The following is a 15,269-nucleotide window of genomic DNA, read 5'->3' on the forward strand; positions in this document are numbered from 1 at the left end:
GGATGGTTACATTGTTTACTTGAGATTTTTCTTGTTTCTTGAGGTATTCTTGTGTCACTATAAACTTTCTTCTTAGAACTACTTTTGCTGCACCCCATAGATTTTGGAAAGTTGTCTTTCCATTTTCATTGTTGTCAAGGTATTTTCTTGTTTCCTTTTTCATTTCTTTATTAAAAATTTTTCAGGGGTTTTTCTCTTACTCTTTCAATTGGGACAAATTCCTCTGTCTTCTCACTTTTCTTATCTTTCTCCATCTCTATGAAATTAGGTGAAAGAGTTACCTATGGCAGTCTTCAAGAGGTGTCCTTTTGTTGGAGCATCCTTATACAGTCTGCCTTTGCCCAGTGCATTTTGTGGTATAGCTGGATTTGATGTGAACACAAGGCACACCTTTCCTCAGGTTAGTGCTGGCAACTATCACCTTGGTAGGAGGTGGGACTGGAGATGGAGGGGCAAGGGCTGGAGCCCAGTGTGAATGGAGCTCCCTCTTTGTTCAATGATTATCACCACCTACTGGGAACTGGGTCAGGTCTCAAGTTGCTGGAGCAGGGTCCTGAAGTTCGAGTCTGAGCTGGCTCAGTGCCCTTTAAGTGTGTGCCTTTCCCCCTCTCAGCACTGACACTCTCTCCCCAGAGAGCAGAAACACTGGAGCAAGAAAGGATGGTGTGTGTTTTCGGTGAGGATCATGACATTCTGGTTGCCATCTGAAATCTGTTCAGCCTCTGATGGGCTGCCTGTGTACTTCCCAGTAATGGCTGCCACCTCTTTGCTTAGACACTTCTTAGAGTTTGAGCCACCACAGCATCTCATGGTCAAGCTTTTTCCTTGATAATGTCAGTCCTTGCTTCTGGGTGGAGCTTCAGTGCTATGCAAGTTATGCTGGAGTTTTTCCTTGGCTCAGGGTGTGGTGTGTGCCTGTATGGTCACAGGAAACCAGTAAGCTAGCTGTAACCAGTAAGATAGCAATTTACTCTCTCTGCTCTGCTTCAGGAGCAAGCAAGCATTTATGCCCTCTTCACAAACGGAGTGCAGGCTTCCTGCAGCCCTCATGTTGTCCTACCAGCCCTGCAACCAGCCAAGGGAGTTCATGTTCCCTTATTGTATCCCAGAGCTGGGGCGCCCATTACATTGCGCAAATTGCTCACTTCTCAGGGAAGGTCTACTTGTGTAATCTCTCTTTTCCTTAGAGTTCCCTCCCAGGGGCACAGGTCTGGACTTGATTGTTTCTCTTCCCTTTTTACCCAATGCTGTGAGAATATTTCTTACAGGCTTGGTTGTAGAGGATTCTTTCTACCAGTCTCCAGTGAGTTTTTAGTGAGAATTATTCCACATGTAGATGTATTTTTGATGTGTTCACAGGGAAGGTAAGTTCCGTGTCTTCCTACTCTGCCATCTTGTTTCCAGTCCTCTCCCTTGCTGCTTTTAAGATGTGTCTTGTTATGGACTTACTTGGGTTGATCTTGTTAGGAGTCTCTATGCTTCCTGGACCCGGATGTCTGTTTCCATTCCCATGTTAAGGAATTTTTCAACTATTATTTCTTCAAAAGTGTTCTCTCTCCTTTTCTTCTCCTATTGGAACCCCTATAATGTGAATGTTATTATGTTTGACATTGTCTCATATCTCTCTTAAACTAGCCTCACTTTTGCTCTTTTTTTTTTTTTCCAGCTTGGGTGAATTTCCACTACTCTCTCTTCCCATTCACTGATCCATTGTTCTATTTACCTAATCTACAGTTGATCCATTATTTACAGATAGTTTCAGTTATTTTATTCTTCATTCCTTCTTGGTACTTCTTTATATTTTCTAACTCTTGGTTAAAGTTCTCTCTGTTTTCATCCATTTTTCTCTCAAATTCATTGAGTATATTTATGATGATTGCTTTGAACTCTTCATTGGGTACATTGCTTATCTCCACTTCCCTTAGTTCTTCTTTAGGGTTTTTATATTATTTTCTTTGTTGGAACATATTCCTCTGTCTCCTCATTTTGCCCTAACTCTGTGTTTTTCTATGTATTAGGTAGGTTGCTTATGTCTCCCCATATTGGAGGAGTGGCATTATGTAGAGGATATCTTATGGGTCTCAGAAGAACACTCACTTATGGCCACCAGAAATATATGCTTTAGGGGTGCCCCCTATGTGGGCTGTATGGGTCCTTCTGTTGTAGTGGGGTCAACTATTGTGAAAGTGCTGGTAGGTGGAACTGGCCCCACCCAGTTGGCTGCCAGGATCTGGCTCATACTGTGTCTCTGGTCCACTGGTATGAGCCAGGTTCCAGTGTAGTTGGCTGCATGGCCCAGTGGCTCAGAGTTCTTTCCAGCCCACTGGTGGGCAGTTCTAAGTCCTGGAGCAGATGGCTGCATAACCCACTGTGTTCTGCAACTTGTGATCACCTGCTACTGGGCAGATAAGCCTCTAGTGTTAGATTTGGAGCATGTGGCATTTTTTGCATGTCCTTTAAGAACAAAGTCTCTGTTTCTGACAGCCCACCAGCTTTCTTGTACACAAACTCAGCTGGCCTTCAAATCTGGATGTTGTGGATGTTTGTCTTACTGGTTCAGTACCCCTGGACTGTGGAGCCCAATGAGGGCCTCAGTTCCCTTCATTCTTGGGGGTAACCTCTGTCTTTGTGAACATTATCCCATTTGTGGATGTCCAACTCTGTGGGGGGGTTGGTTTTGAATACACTGCATCTCTGTCTCTCCTTCCTATCTCATGGTTTCTAATTTATATATTTTGTTGTGGAAAATATTATGTTAGTCTTCAGGTCATTCTTTTTTTTTAACATCTTTACTGGGGTATAATTGCTTTACAATGGTGTGTTAGTTTCTGCTTTATAACAAAGTGAATCAGTTATACATATACATATGTTCCCATATCTCTCCCTCTTGCATCTCACTCCCTCCCACCCTCCCTATCCCACCCCTCCAGGCGGTCACAAAGCACCGAGCTGATATCCCTGTGCCATGTGGCTGCTTCCCACTAGTTATCTACCTTACGTTTGTTAGTGTATATATGCCCATGACTCTCTCTCACCCTGTCACTACTCACCCTTCCGCTCCCCATATCCTCAAGTCCGTTCTCCAGTAGGTCTGTGTCTTTATTCCTGTCTTACCCCTAGGTTCTTCATGACAAATTTTTTTCTTTTCTTAAATTCCATATATATGTGTTAGCATACGGTATTTTTCTCTCTCTTTCTGACTTACTTCACTCTGTATGACAGACTCTAGGTTTATCCACCTCATTACAAATAGCTCAATTTCGTTTCTTTTTATGGCTGAGTAATATTCCATTGTATATATGTGCCACATCTTCTTTATCCATTCATCCGATGATGGGCACTTAGGTTGTTTCCATCTCTGGGCTATTGTAAATAGAGCTGCAATGAACATTTTGGTACGTGACTCTTTTTGAATTTTCTTTTTCTCAGGGTATATGCCCAGTAGTGGGTTTGCTGGGTCATATGGTAGTTCTATTTGTAATTTTTTAAGGAACCTCCATACTGTTCTCCATAGTGGCTGAACCAATTCACGTTCCCACCAGCAGTGCAAGAATGTTTCCTTTTCTCCACACCCTCTCCAGCATTTATTGTTTGTAGATTTTTTGATGATGGCCATTCTGACTGGTGTGAGATGATATCTCATTGTAGTTTTGATTTGCATTTCTCTAATGATTAATGATGTTGAGCAATCTTTCATGTGTTTGTTGGCAGTCTGTATATCTTCTTTGGAGAAATGTCTATTTAGGTCTTCTGCCCATTTTTGGATTGGGTTGTTTGTTTTGTTGTTATTGAGCTGCATGAGCTGCTTGTAAATTTTGGAGATTAATCCTTTGTCAGTTGCTTCATTTGCAAATATTTTCTCCCATTCTGAGTGTTGTCTTTTGGTCTTGTTTATGGTTTCCTTTGCTGTGCAAAAGCTTTGAAGTTTCTTTAGGTCCCATTTGTTTACTTTTGTTTTTATTTCCATTTCTCTAGGAGGTGGGTCAGAAAGGATCTTGCTGTGATTTATGTCACAGAGTGTTCTGCCTATGTTTTCCTCTAAGAGTTTGATAGTTTCTGGCCTTACATGTAGGTCTTTAATCCATTTTGAGCTTATTTTTGTCTATGGTGTTAGGGAGTGATCTAATCTCATAGTTTTACATGTACGTGTCCAGTTTTCCCAGCACCACTTATTGAAGAGGCTCTCCTTTCTGCACTGTACATTCCTGCCACCTTTATCAAAGATAAGGTGTCCATATGTGCGTGGGTTTATCTTTGGGCTTTCTATCCTGTTCCATTGATCTATCTTTCTGTTTTTGTGTCAGTACCATACTGTCTTGATTACTGTAGCTTTGTAGTATAGTCTGAAGTCAGGAAGCCTGATTCCTCCAGTTCCATTTTTCGTTCTCCAAATTGCTTTGGCTATTCAGGGTCTTTTGTGTTTCCATACAAATTACGAAATTTTTTGTTCTAGTTCTATGGAAAATGCCAGTGGTAGTTTGATAGGGATTGCATTGAATCTATAGATTGCTTTGGGTAGTAGAGTCATTTTCACAATGTTGATTCTTCCAATCCAAGACCATGGTATATTTCTCCATCTGTTTGTATCATCTTTAATTTCTTTCATCAGTGTCTTATAATTTTCTGCATACAGGTCTTTTGTCTTCTTAGGTAGGTTTATTCCTAGATATTTTATTCTTTTTGTTTCAATGGTAAATGGGAGTGTTTTCTTGATTTCACTTTCAGATTTTTCATCCTTAGTATAGAGGAATGCCAGAGATTTCTGTGCATTAATTTTTTATCCTGTTACTTTACCAAATTCATTGATTAGCTCTAGTAATTTTCTGGTAGCATCTTTAGGATTCTCTATGTATAGTATCATGTCATCTGCAAACAGCGACAGCTTTACTTCTTCTTTTCCGATCAGGTCATTCTTATAAATAATTGTTCTGTAAATAGTTGAAATTTTCTTTTGCTCAAGGGAGAGGTGAGCTCAGAGTCTTCTTATGATAGCATCTTGGCCACCTCCATGTTAAGAGGATTTTGAATGGAAAAAAAAATCCACCTTTTTTAATAACTAGAGCAAACACTTCAAATATACTTAAATTCTGTATCGTGTCAATTAAAGTGGAGTAAGAAAGAAAGGAAGGATGAATTAGAGGAAGTGGGGGTGATGTGAGAGAGAAATAAAAGAAATTGGAATAAAGATATAGATAAGTAACTGATTAAGTGTCTACTCTAATGAACATGTCGTATTTCGTTCTGCTTTGCCCATAGCAGTACTTTTCTAAGAATATCTTCCTTGGCTGAGGTCTCCTTTTGGAAATGGTGGTCTAAAATATTTCACCAAAATTTGCTTTCAGATAATCCTGGCATTATGACCACAGCTAATTAGATCCAGATTTGGAGCCACCTGAGGCAAAGTCAATTATCCATGTGCTATTCACGGCCAATGACATACTCTGACAGAAGAACTCTATCTAATCCAGGTATTCTAAACCTGGTTTGTACCTCCTGAGATCCTATTCTTTGGAATGTCTAAATCCAAGACATATGAAAGTTCAGTTAGGCAATAGCATCAAGACCAGTAGAAGTAGAAACAGAGAGTTACCACATAGTAAAATACAAGATCAGGAACAAGAGCTATGTGCTTTGGAAGGTCAACACTATACATCACTGAGTCACCTTCTATTCTGTATAACCCAGTGGTTTCTATTCTAATTTATTTCTCCATATAGCCTTAAAAGAACTTTCCATTACATGAAGCAAAGCAAGCTTCTCTCTATGCCTTGCTAACAACAACAACAACAAAAATCTCTAAAACATTCATTAGAGCATAGAAAGAGACAACATGATGTTTAGAGGGAAAGTTGGGATTTTTAACTTGAGCTCTAGTATGGTAGAAATACAATTAATTCCATGAAATTTTACCTGAAAATGTAATGGTGGTCAATGAGAAAAATTATGTGATTTTGTGTGCTATATGCCATATGCTAAAAACTCCTAAAACTTATCTCTATGCAACATCTCTTCACTGAACTCTAGACTTGTGTCTATAACCATCTACTTTACACCTTAGCCTAGATGTACAATAAACATCTCTCACTTGCTACATTCTAAGTTGAACTCCAAATCTCCACCCAACTTTGTTCCCACCCCAAATTTCTTCATCTCAGTAACTACAACACTCTAGTTGCTCAGGACAAAAACCTTGAAGTTATGACTCCTCTCACACCACCACATCATATCTACCAGCAAGTTCTATTTACTTCTCTTCCAAAATATATCTAGAATCTGACCACTTCTCACCACTATCATTGGTATCACCTTGGTCTAAGCTGCCATCATTTTCCACCTGAATTTATGTAATAGTTTTCTTATTAATCTCTATTCTTCTACTCTTGTTCTTTTATGATTTTAGTCTTCATACAGAATCCAGAAGACAAGATGGCTTAGGCCAGTTTTCCTTACCTTCCTAGTTAAGTACAATTTTAAATCCTGGAAATAATGAAAGAGGCAGCCAAAAGAGAACTATAAAAGGTGAAAGAGGAAGGGAAACTGGTTAGGGGTCTTAAAACTAGAGAAACAACATAGTAGCATGGTGTCATATGATTCTCCCCTTATCCAAAAGAAGAAGGAAACACAGGCCAACTGTTTCCCAACCCAAATATAGCAGGATGATGGCTCAGATATGCTTATTTTTCTCTCAGATCGAACAGAAGTCCACTGATAATACTTAGAGATCCTGGCAACACCAGCAAGGGAGATTAATTAGGAGCCTCACTAGTGATAAGTAGACAGAGGAAAAACTTTCCTTCTGTGCTGGGTCTCAAATTCCCCTTCTGTCACCAAGAGACACTAAGCAACTGATGAAACTGGCAAGAGGTGTCTCACCACAAGTGGTTTAGCCTGGGAAATGCTCTCCTTTCTAGTAGGCATGAGAGTCCCTTCTCTCAACTTAGATGTAATAGGTGACTTGGCCCAGGGAAAAATCTTCTGTCCTTCAGGCAGCACAAACAGAAATTAGTGGAAATATCAGCAGCACCAGATAAGTCAAGTAGACCAAAATAACACCACAAAGGCACTAAAAATTAAATTATCACTGGAACCAGAGCCACAAAAGACAAAAGTAGGCCAAGACCTACAAGCTAAACCTAAGCAGAATGACAGTCGGCAAAAGCAAACAAAAAAACATAGGATGAATATTCTCCTAGTGTAATACCCCAAATCTAGAGGATACAATAAAAAATTACTTTCCATATCAAGAACCAGGAAAATCACAATTTGAATGATAAAAAACTCAACAGACACCAATACCAAGTTGAATCAGATATTGGAACTATGCTGCAAGGATTTTAAAGCAGCTATCATTAAAACACTTCAATGATCAATTATAAAAATTCCTGAAAGACATGAAAAAATAGAAATTCTCATCAAATAAACTTAAGTTATAAAAAATCAAATGGAAATTGTAGAACTGAAAGATACAATAACAGAAATTAAAAACTCATTGGGTGGGCTCAAGGTAGAATGGATATAACAGTGAATAGAATCAATAAACTCGAGGGCATATCAATAGAATTTACCCAATCTGACCAACAAAGAGAAAAATAGACTGAAAAAAATAATTGAACAGAGCCCAAGGAGCCTGTGGGATAATAACAAAAGATCCAACATTTTTATAATCAGAGCCCTAGAAAGAAAGGAAAAAAGGATAGGACTGAAAGAGTATTCAAAGAAATAATGGCTGAAAATTGATGAAAAGACCATAAGATTCAAGAGATTCTACTCCCAAAGAGGATAAACCCAAAGAAATGTATTGCAAAGCACAACATAATTAAACTTTCAAAAAATAAAGGCAAAGAGAAGATCTTGAAGTCAGTAAGAGAAGCAACGTCTGACATATAGAGGAACATCTATTAGAATGATGAGATATCTCATTAGAAACCATGGAAACCAACAGAATGTGACATAAGTTGCAAAGGAAAAGAATAGTCAACAGCAGTTTCTATATCTTGTAAAACTCTTATTTAGGAATAAAGACATTTTCAGACAAGGGAAAACTAAAAAGAGTGTGTTGCTAGTAGACCCACCCTTAAACAATGCCCAAAGAAGTTCTTCAAAAAGAAAAGTAGTGATAAATGATAAAAGAAGGAATCTCATTTCATCAGGGAGGAAGAAATGGCAAAAAGGAACATAAATAAGTACGGGCAATAAACTATCTTTCTCCTCATTAATTTTATAAAGTATATTTGATTAATGAAACAAAAATTATAACACCATTTGATTTGCAAAGCCCCACACAACCTTGAACCCCTGCCTCATTCTCTCTCTAACCTAATTTTTTTTTACCACTGTTTCTGTCACTGTCTTTGCTCCAGCCACACTGGCTTTCTTGCTGTTCCTCAAATACATCAGGTATGCTCATGCTTTTGGTCTTTGGCACTCACAGTTCTTTCTGCTTGGAGTATTCTTCTTTCAAAATTCCACTTGGTCTTTGCTCAAACATCACCTCCTCAGTGATGCCTGACTATTTACTTTAAAATTGATCCCCTGCACCCCTAGCACATTCTATCCACATTTCTTGTTTTATTGTCTACTTTACAAGAATTTCACCTCCATGAATGAAGAGATTATTGTCTTTTTCTTCACTTTTGTATCTCCAATGCTTAAAACAGTATGTAGCATATACCCGAGACTCATATGTTTGAATGAATGAATGAATTCATTAACAAATCCAAGACTCTTCTCTCTGGGAACCCTGGGAATAACTTAATGCCACATTTGGAACAGATTGCATGCCTCGCCTTTTCCTAGGCTGAGAGAGAAATCATTACAGTCTAGAAGGCCCCCAAAAAAGGAGAACATTTACATTTATATAAATATTTATAAATTCATGAACATCTTCCTTTTCATCCTGATTTCACCATCTCCTATTTATTGAGCACCTCCTGTTTTATTGACCTTTATATAAAAATCTTATTTAACACTTGCAACAATCTTATGAAGTAGGCATTGTCATAACTTGAAAAAATATTAGATGCTACAGATTGAAAAATTAATTTCATAAGTTTTTTTTTTTAGGAAAAGAAAGAATTAAAAAAGTATGAAGACAAGAAGGAAGGACAGACTCCCACAGTAAATATGCATATAGATTTTAGGATGCTTTCCAATTTCAGAAGCTTTAAAATATTATAACATTTGAAGCAATATGTTATTAACTCCCTTTCACAGATGAATAAGTTGAAGTTCGGTGAGAATAAGCATCTTTTTTGAGTCACAAAGCCAAGTAAATGGACGAATTCAAATACAGGGCTACATGATCCCAAAGCCTGTGCTGTATCCACTACAGTTCCCAGTTTCCTAAGAGGTTTTCCGAGTGGTTCTCAACCAGTGTTCTTAAAGGACTTTTAGAGATGTGGGTTTGATGACTTAATAACTTAAGAATACTTCTGGTATTTAGTAGATGGGGGCCAGCGAGGTTAAATAGTCATACAATGCATGGGAAATTTTTACCCAACAAAAAATTGTGCCCCCCCAAAATCACATGGCAGAGTAATCAACAACATTTACTGAGAGCCCAATCTGTACCAGTGATGGGTTAAGTGCTGGAAATACAAAGATGAATAAAACCTGGTTCTTATCCTCAGGAAGCTCATCAGCTAGTAGGAGACTCAAGCAAACAAATAATTTTATCTCATACAGCACAATAAGTAATTTATCAAAATCATGAACAAAGTAACATGGGCTTACAGAGACTCTTAGTCTTTCATAATCTTAGTCTGACAGAGTCAGAGAGGTAATAAGCAGGATAAGTCAGGAAAGGCTTCAGTGAGAGGGGGATCTTTGGTTTGAGTTGTGAAGAATAAGTGTGAGCTTTTGATTTAGAAAAAGGGAGGTGAATGTCTTCAAGAATATATGATAGCATACATGAAGGCACAAGTGTTAAAGGATATGTCAGGAAATGCAGTTATATGATGTATGGGCTGAAAGTGCAGCTCTAGGGCATAGCTGCATTCATATTTTGCCTTTGCTACTTCCTAGCTGTGAATCTGAAAGCAAACTACTGAACATCCCTGTGTTTCAGTTCCCTCCTATGTAAAATATGGATAATAATAATAGAATATATCTCATGAGATTGATGGGAGAGTAAAAGATTTAATATATGTGAAATATTTAGAATGACAACTAGCACATAATAATCTTTCAATTAATGTTAGCTATTTATTATTTTAAAAACAGATTTGTTTGTCTTATTGTTTATACTCTGTTCTACCAAGGATTTAATATAGATGATTGATGGATGGATAGATAGATGATAGATAGATAGATAGATAGGTAGGTAGATAGATAGATGTAAAGGAATAAAGATCTGGAGATATTGGAATTGATGAAACTTTAAGATGTCTGTTTTAACCAAAGCTTGAGTTAGAGTGCATGAGAATGGAAAGGTAGAGTCAAGTTCAGATCACATATGTCTCTATATTTATAACATAAAACACATGTTTAAGTTTTATCCTATAAGAAATGGGGAGCCATGGATGGATCTTAAGCAGAACGGTGGCATGATCAGATTTGTGTTCTTAGATTACTCTGACTCCAGTGTGAAAGATGGACTGGATGGGAGAGACTTAAAACAGGGAGACCAAATAGGAAGCTGTTGAATAAATCCAGGATAGAACCTCAGGCAATGGTAGAGTTTCAAAGAGGGGATGGATTTGTAAAGAAATCACAATCCACAAGACGGTTTTTGATTGATCAGGGTTGGAGTAGTATGAAAGAAGAGTGGAAGAATTCAGATCTGGAAGTCTCTTGACTTTCTTCCAATGCTCTTACCATTTCTCTAAGTTGTTTACTTTTCCCTGCTGCTGCTATTAGCTTGTGCTGGACCTCTTCCTTGGCACACGGGCCTGCTGAATATCCTGTGTATTCTTCTTGTCTCTATTATTATACTAAAGGGCTCTAAGCTGGGAGTGCAACTTATCTCTTTTCTCTATGTTCAGAGATTCTCATTAACGGAAGCATTCCTGGAGGTTGGCCATCCATTACCCAGGAGCCCTTAGGCCTATGAGTGGCCTGGGCATAGGGACAAGGATTGAGGAAGGTGCCTAGAGCCCTCTGCTGCCTAATGGCACAGTTCTTTGGGATCTACTTCTGTGTCTTCGTGGGAAATCTCTGCAAATACTGTGTGATCCCACCTCCCCTGGAGGCTTTGCCCAAACAGAGAGTGCTCTTGGCTGAGCTGCTGCTCCTTCCATTTCTAAACTTTGTATATTTCAAGGGAAATCTGATCTGGACCCTTCTGATTCATTTACACTTAAATCATCCAAGGGCTCTGTTGTAAGAGTGGATTCAGCTCCAAAAATATCTTATAAGCTTTGGTTATAAAACTCCCTAAGATTTTGTGGGCTAGAATATTTTTACTCCCCTTTTCTTTGAAACAAGATGTTGTGACTTTGCCAAGAGTAAATGGATTTCCAACCTCAAAGAGGTCGTGTTTGGTTCAAGAGTCAAAAATCATGAAGCTCAAAGACTCAAATGCATTCTTCAGGAACTGGTAATAATGAACCCCAGGGGAATGGGATAAATGATGGGATACATGATAAATCTAGGAGGCTGTGGATGAAAGGGTGACAGGGGGCATTCATTTTACCCTTTTGGCTCAGTGCCCAAAAGCCTCAAAACTTTTGTCCCTTAACTGGGGAAACAGGGCCATGAGAGAGCACACTCCTACAAGGCACAAGCAAAATTAGACAGAGAAACAACTCTCATTTTGAACAAGTGCCTGACAGTTTAGAGAGTTCTTTTCACAGTTTTTCCTCTCATTTAATCCTTCAATAACCCTGTGAACCAGGGAAAATTACCCCCATTTTCCAGAGGAACAGAATGAGGTTCAGAGGAACTAAAATGACATATCCAAGGTCACAGAACTGATCTAAGCCAAGTCAACAATTCTCTTTAATTAACTTCAGACTGCAATAGGCTGGGGAGAGATAAGAGGTAATCACTTACCTTGAGGAGCTGACAGACAAGAAGGCAACTATGACAGAATGGCTATCACACTAAAATTGTTCTTAAACAAAATTGGATATGTGGAGTACCAATTCCAACGATGTGCATATGTAGAGTGTGCATGTTTTCTTACTTTTACATGTACTTAGAAATTTGTCTCTACTCCTTTGCTCCTATGTTGCCTTACTTTTGTATTGACTTCCTTAGCCTATCATAGTGGTTAGTACAAAGTAGGTATTTGGGCAGTAATAAACAAATGAGTTAATGGATGCACAGAAGAATGGGTGATAGGTTACAGTGACTGGTTTAGTGTAGGTTAGTGTTTCTCAAACTTCCCTTGTGATAAAAATTACTTTGAGCACTAGTTAAATAACAGATTACTATACTTCTTCCCTGGAAATTCTGATTTAGAGGTCTTGGGTTTGGATTCAGGAATCTGTACTTTAACAAGTTCACCAGGTGATTCCCAACATCAGATAGGCTTTGGACACAGGTCTAGAGAAGCTCCAGCTTAAATTTTACTTAGGTGAGTTCAGTTTTACCTGTCTCCAACACAGTGGAGATTGAGATAGGGACTCAGAGTAGGGTACACATTTAAAAACAACAATATGGTATCTCCTAATATGTACAATTCCTCACAATTGAACAAAAACTTCTTTCTACATTGATGTCAGAGATTTTTGGTACTATTGGTACTCATGAATATTCATGTTTTTATCTTTTTCCTGGGCATAAAGCTAGACTACATTTCCAAGACTTCTTTGCCCTTAGATGCAGCTATATGACTGAGTTTGGTCAATAGAATACAAGAAGTAATGTGCATAATTTTGAATATTAACCCTAACAAACTCTAGTGTGCAATCATTCCTCACTTTACTTATTGATCACTTGAATGGAGAGTACTCCAAGTACTAAGAGGAGTGTAGAGCTACAAGATGGAAAAAGTCTGGAGCTCTGAATGACTGTGTAGAGAAGAGTCCCCTGCTAACCTGTTTTGGATTGTGAAATAAGTGGGGGAAAAAAGTATTATTGTTTTAAGTAACACACTTTAAAAATTTTGTTGTAGATTTTTATTAAAGCAATTAACCTACCTGGACTAATACAACATTCATCATAGCGACTGAACATCCAAAATTTCAACTGAGCTTCATTACAGTCTTGTAACATAAAAACACCACCATTTTGTAGACAGGAAAACTGAGCCTCAGTGAGAAGGTATTTGCTTACCAAAGGCATTTAGCTATTAAACAATAAAACTGGGATTAAAGAACAGCTTATCTGTCATGTCTTTGGTTTCTTAGGCATATCTTTCAGCCCAAATTTATCCCCAAAGAGCTGGGATAAGTTATGAAAACAAGAAATAATTATGAAATCCTAATTTTTCTTTAGAGCCATTATCTAATGAGATCTCCAGGAAGTTCTTCTTCGATATCCTCTGCTAAGAGTTGTCTCTTGCTGCATTGTAGCCCCACAGGAAGTTTGTTCATGCATTTATAGAGGATGTTTAATATGTTACCTTTGTCTTACAGTTACTTGTGTATTTATCTTATAAACTTTATACTCATTAGTCTCCACACGTTACCAGTCTACAAGCATCTCAAAGGCTGAAATGTACCTTATTCATCTTTCTGTCCAGTTTCTAGTTCAGTGTCAGGCACAGGATAGGGTTGTCTCCCAATAATTGTTGAATAGATATACGTTTAGAGAGTGAATATGTGAGCATGAACAGACATAAATGTGTGTGTAGGTTGTTATGTGTTTGTGAGGGTGTGAGAATGAATGCATTTTAGAGATGTATAGACCTTGGTGGTGGGGATGAGTGTGTATTTGTGTCAGAAAACTGGAGCTATGTGTATGCATGTGTGTCTCTGTGTATACTGGGACAATGCAATTCCGTGAGTGTGCTTTGGGGTGAGGTCTGGACAATTTTTTCCCTGGGACTGGTTAGGAAGGAGACTTTGGGTTTGCTGAAATAATTCTTTAACAAAACCAAAGGGTTTTATGGCTGCTGCTCAGCCCTGAAAGTGACAAAGGCCAGCGCTAAAGGCATGTCCAAAGTCTCTGCTGGTGATTTCCCACAGGGAAATGGGTCACAAAACCAGGAATTAGAAAAAAATGAAGTCAGAAAATTTACACTTAAGGCCCTTACTTCCCCTTTCTGTGGCCTTTATTGCACCCTCCCTCTCCACACAGAGCCCGTAGGGCCCTCAAGTTGTAACAAGTCTCTTGGACAAAGATATAAGTAAGGTTGTGCAGATAGAGACCCAAGGCCTTCCTTTCAAAACTGAAGACTTTCAGGTTCTTCTGGGCTGCTGCTAATTTCCTCCTGCCACCACTCATATGTTCCAGGAGCAACTACAGATTTTCTAAAACCTCTGACCTCTGAGATATAGAGAAGTTGGTTTAGGAAGATAGAAGCCATCTGACAGGATCTTCCTTATTTTTGCATCAATAAATCTGTAAATCTACTTACAACTGGACCTATTTTCTCGCTACACTTCCTATTACAATGAAAGAAGGATTTCTTGTACTATCTAAGACCAATTTTTCTAGCTATATTTTGGATCCTAGTCCTTCTCACATTACCAAAGGCTTATTAATTTTCCATCCATGTCCCTCTTCCATATTTTCTCTCCTACTGGATCATTATCTTCATGCTTCAAGCATGCTCTAGTGCCTTTAAGTTACAGAAATATTTTCCCTTTATCCCACATTCCCCTTTTACTGACCTCTCTAGCTATTTCTTTGTTCCACTGAACCATGTTGAGAAATCCAATGGATATTTTTCTATCTTTAAATTACTAAACCTCACAACAAATTTTACATGTTGATCACTCCATTCTTAACTATTAATTCTTTCAGCTCCCGTGATGCTACACTCTCTTGGCTTTCTTTCTGTTTTACTCATTTTATCCTGGGCTCCTCTGATGGCTCATCTTCCTTAAACATTGAGTTTCTCTAGGGCACTCATATGGGTCTGCTTCTCTTCTTTCTTCACCCTCCCTGCATAGTTAATGCTTTCTAGCACCACAGTTTTTAACTCCATCTATTGATGTATTCACTATATATATATATATATATATATATATATATATATATATATCCATGTTTGATTTTTCCCTGAGATCCAAATTCATATATCTATCTGCCTACTTGTTATCTCATTATAGATATCTCATTGGCATCTCAAACAAAAACCTGGCCAAAATAGAACTCTTGATCCTCAACTTTAAACCTATTCCTCACAGTCTTTCTCATCACAGTAAATGGTAAAAGTA

General features: G+C 38.2%; 1 long non-coding RNA gene across 1 annotated transcript in view; it reads left to right on the forward strand.

Annotated features, from left to right (window-relative positions):
• Window positions 1–1,257: 1,257 nt before the first annotated feature.
• The window catches only part of LOC141277645 (uncharacterized), a 54,012-nt gene continuing 40,000 nt past the window's right edge, over window positions 1,258–15,269 (forward strand). Inside the window, exon 1 of the long non-coding RNA XR_012329377.1 lies at window positions 1,258–1,364. This is a non-coding gene — a long non-coding RNA (uncharacterized lncRNA). The remainder of the gene's footprint in view (window positions 1,365–15,269) is intronic.

This window comes from Tursiops truncatus, chromosome X (assembly GCF_011762595.2).
Source record: "Tursiops truncatus isolate mTurTru1 chromosome X, mTurTru1.mat.Y, whole genome shotgun sequence".
NCBI lineage: Eukaryota > Metazoa > Chordata > Mammalia > Artiodactyla > Delphinidae > Tursiops > Tursiops truncatus.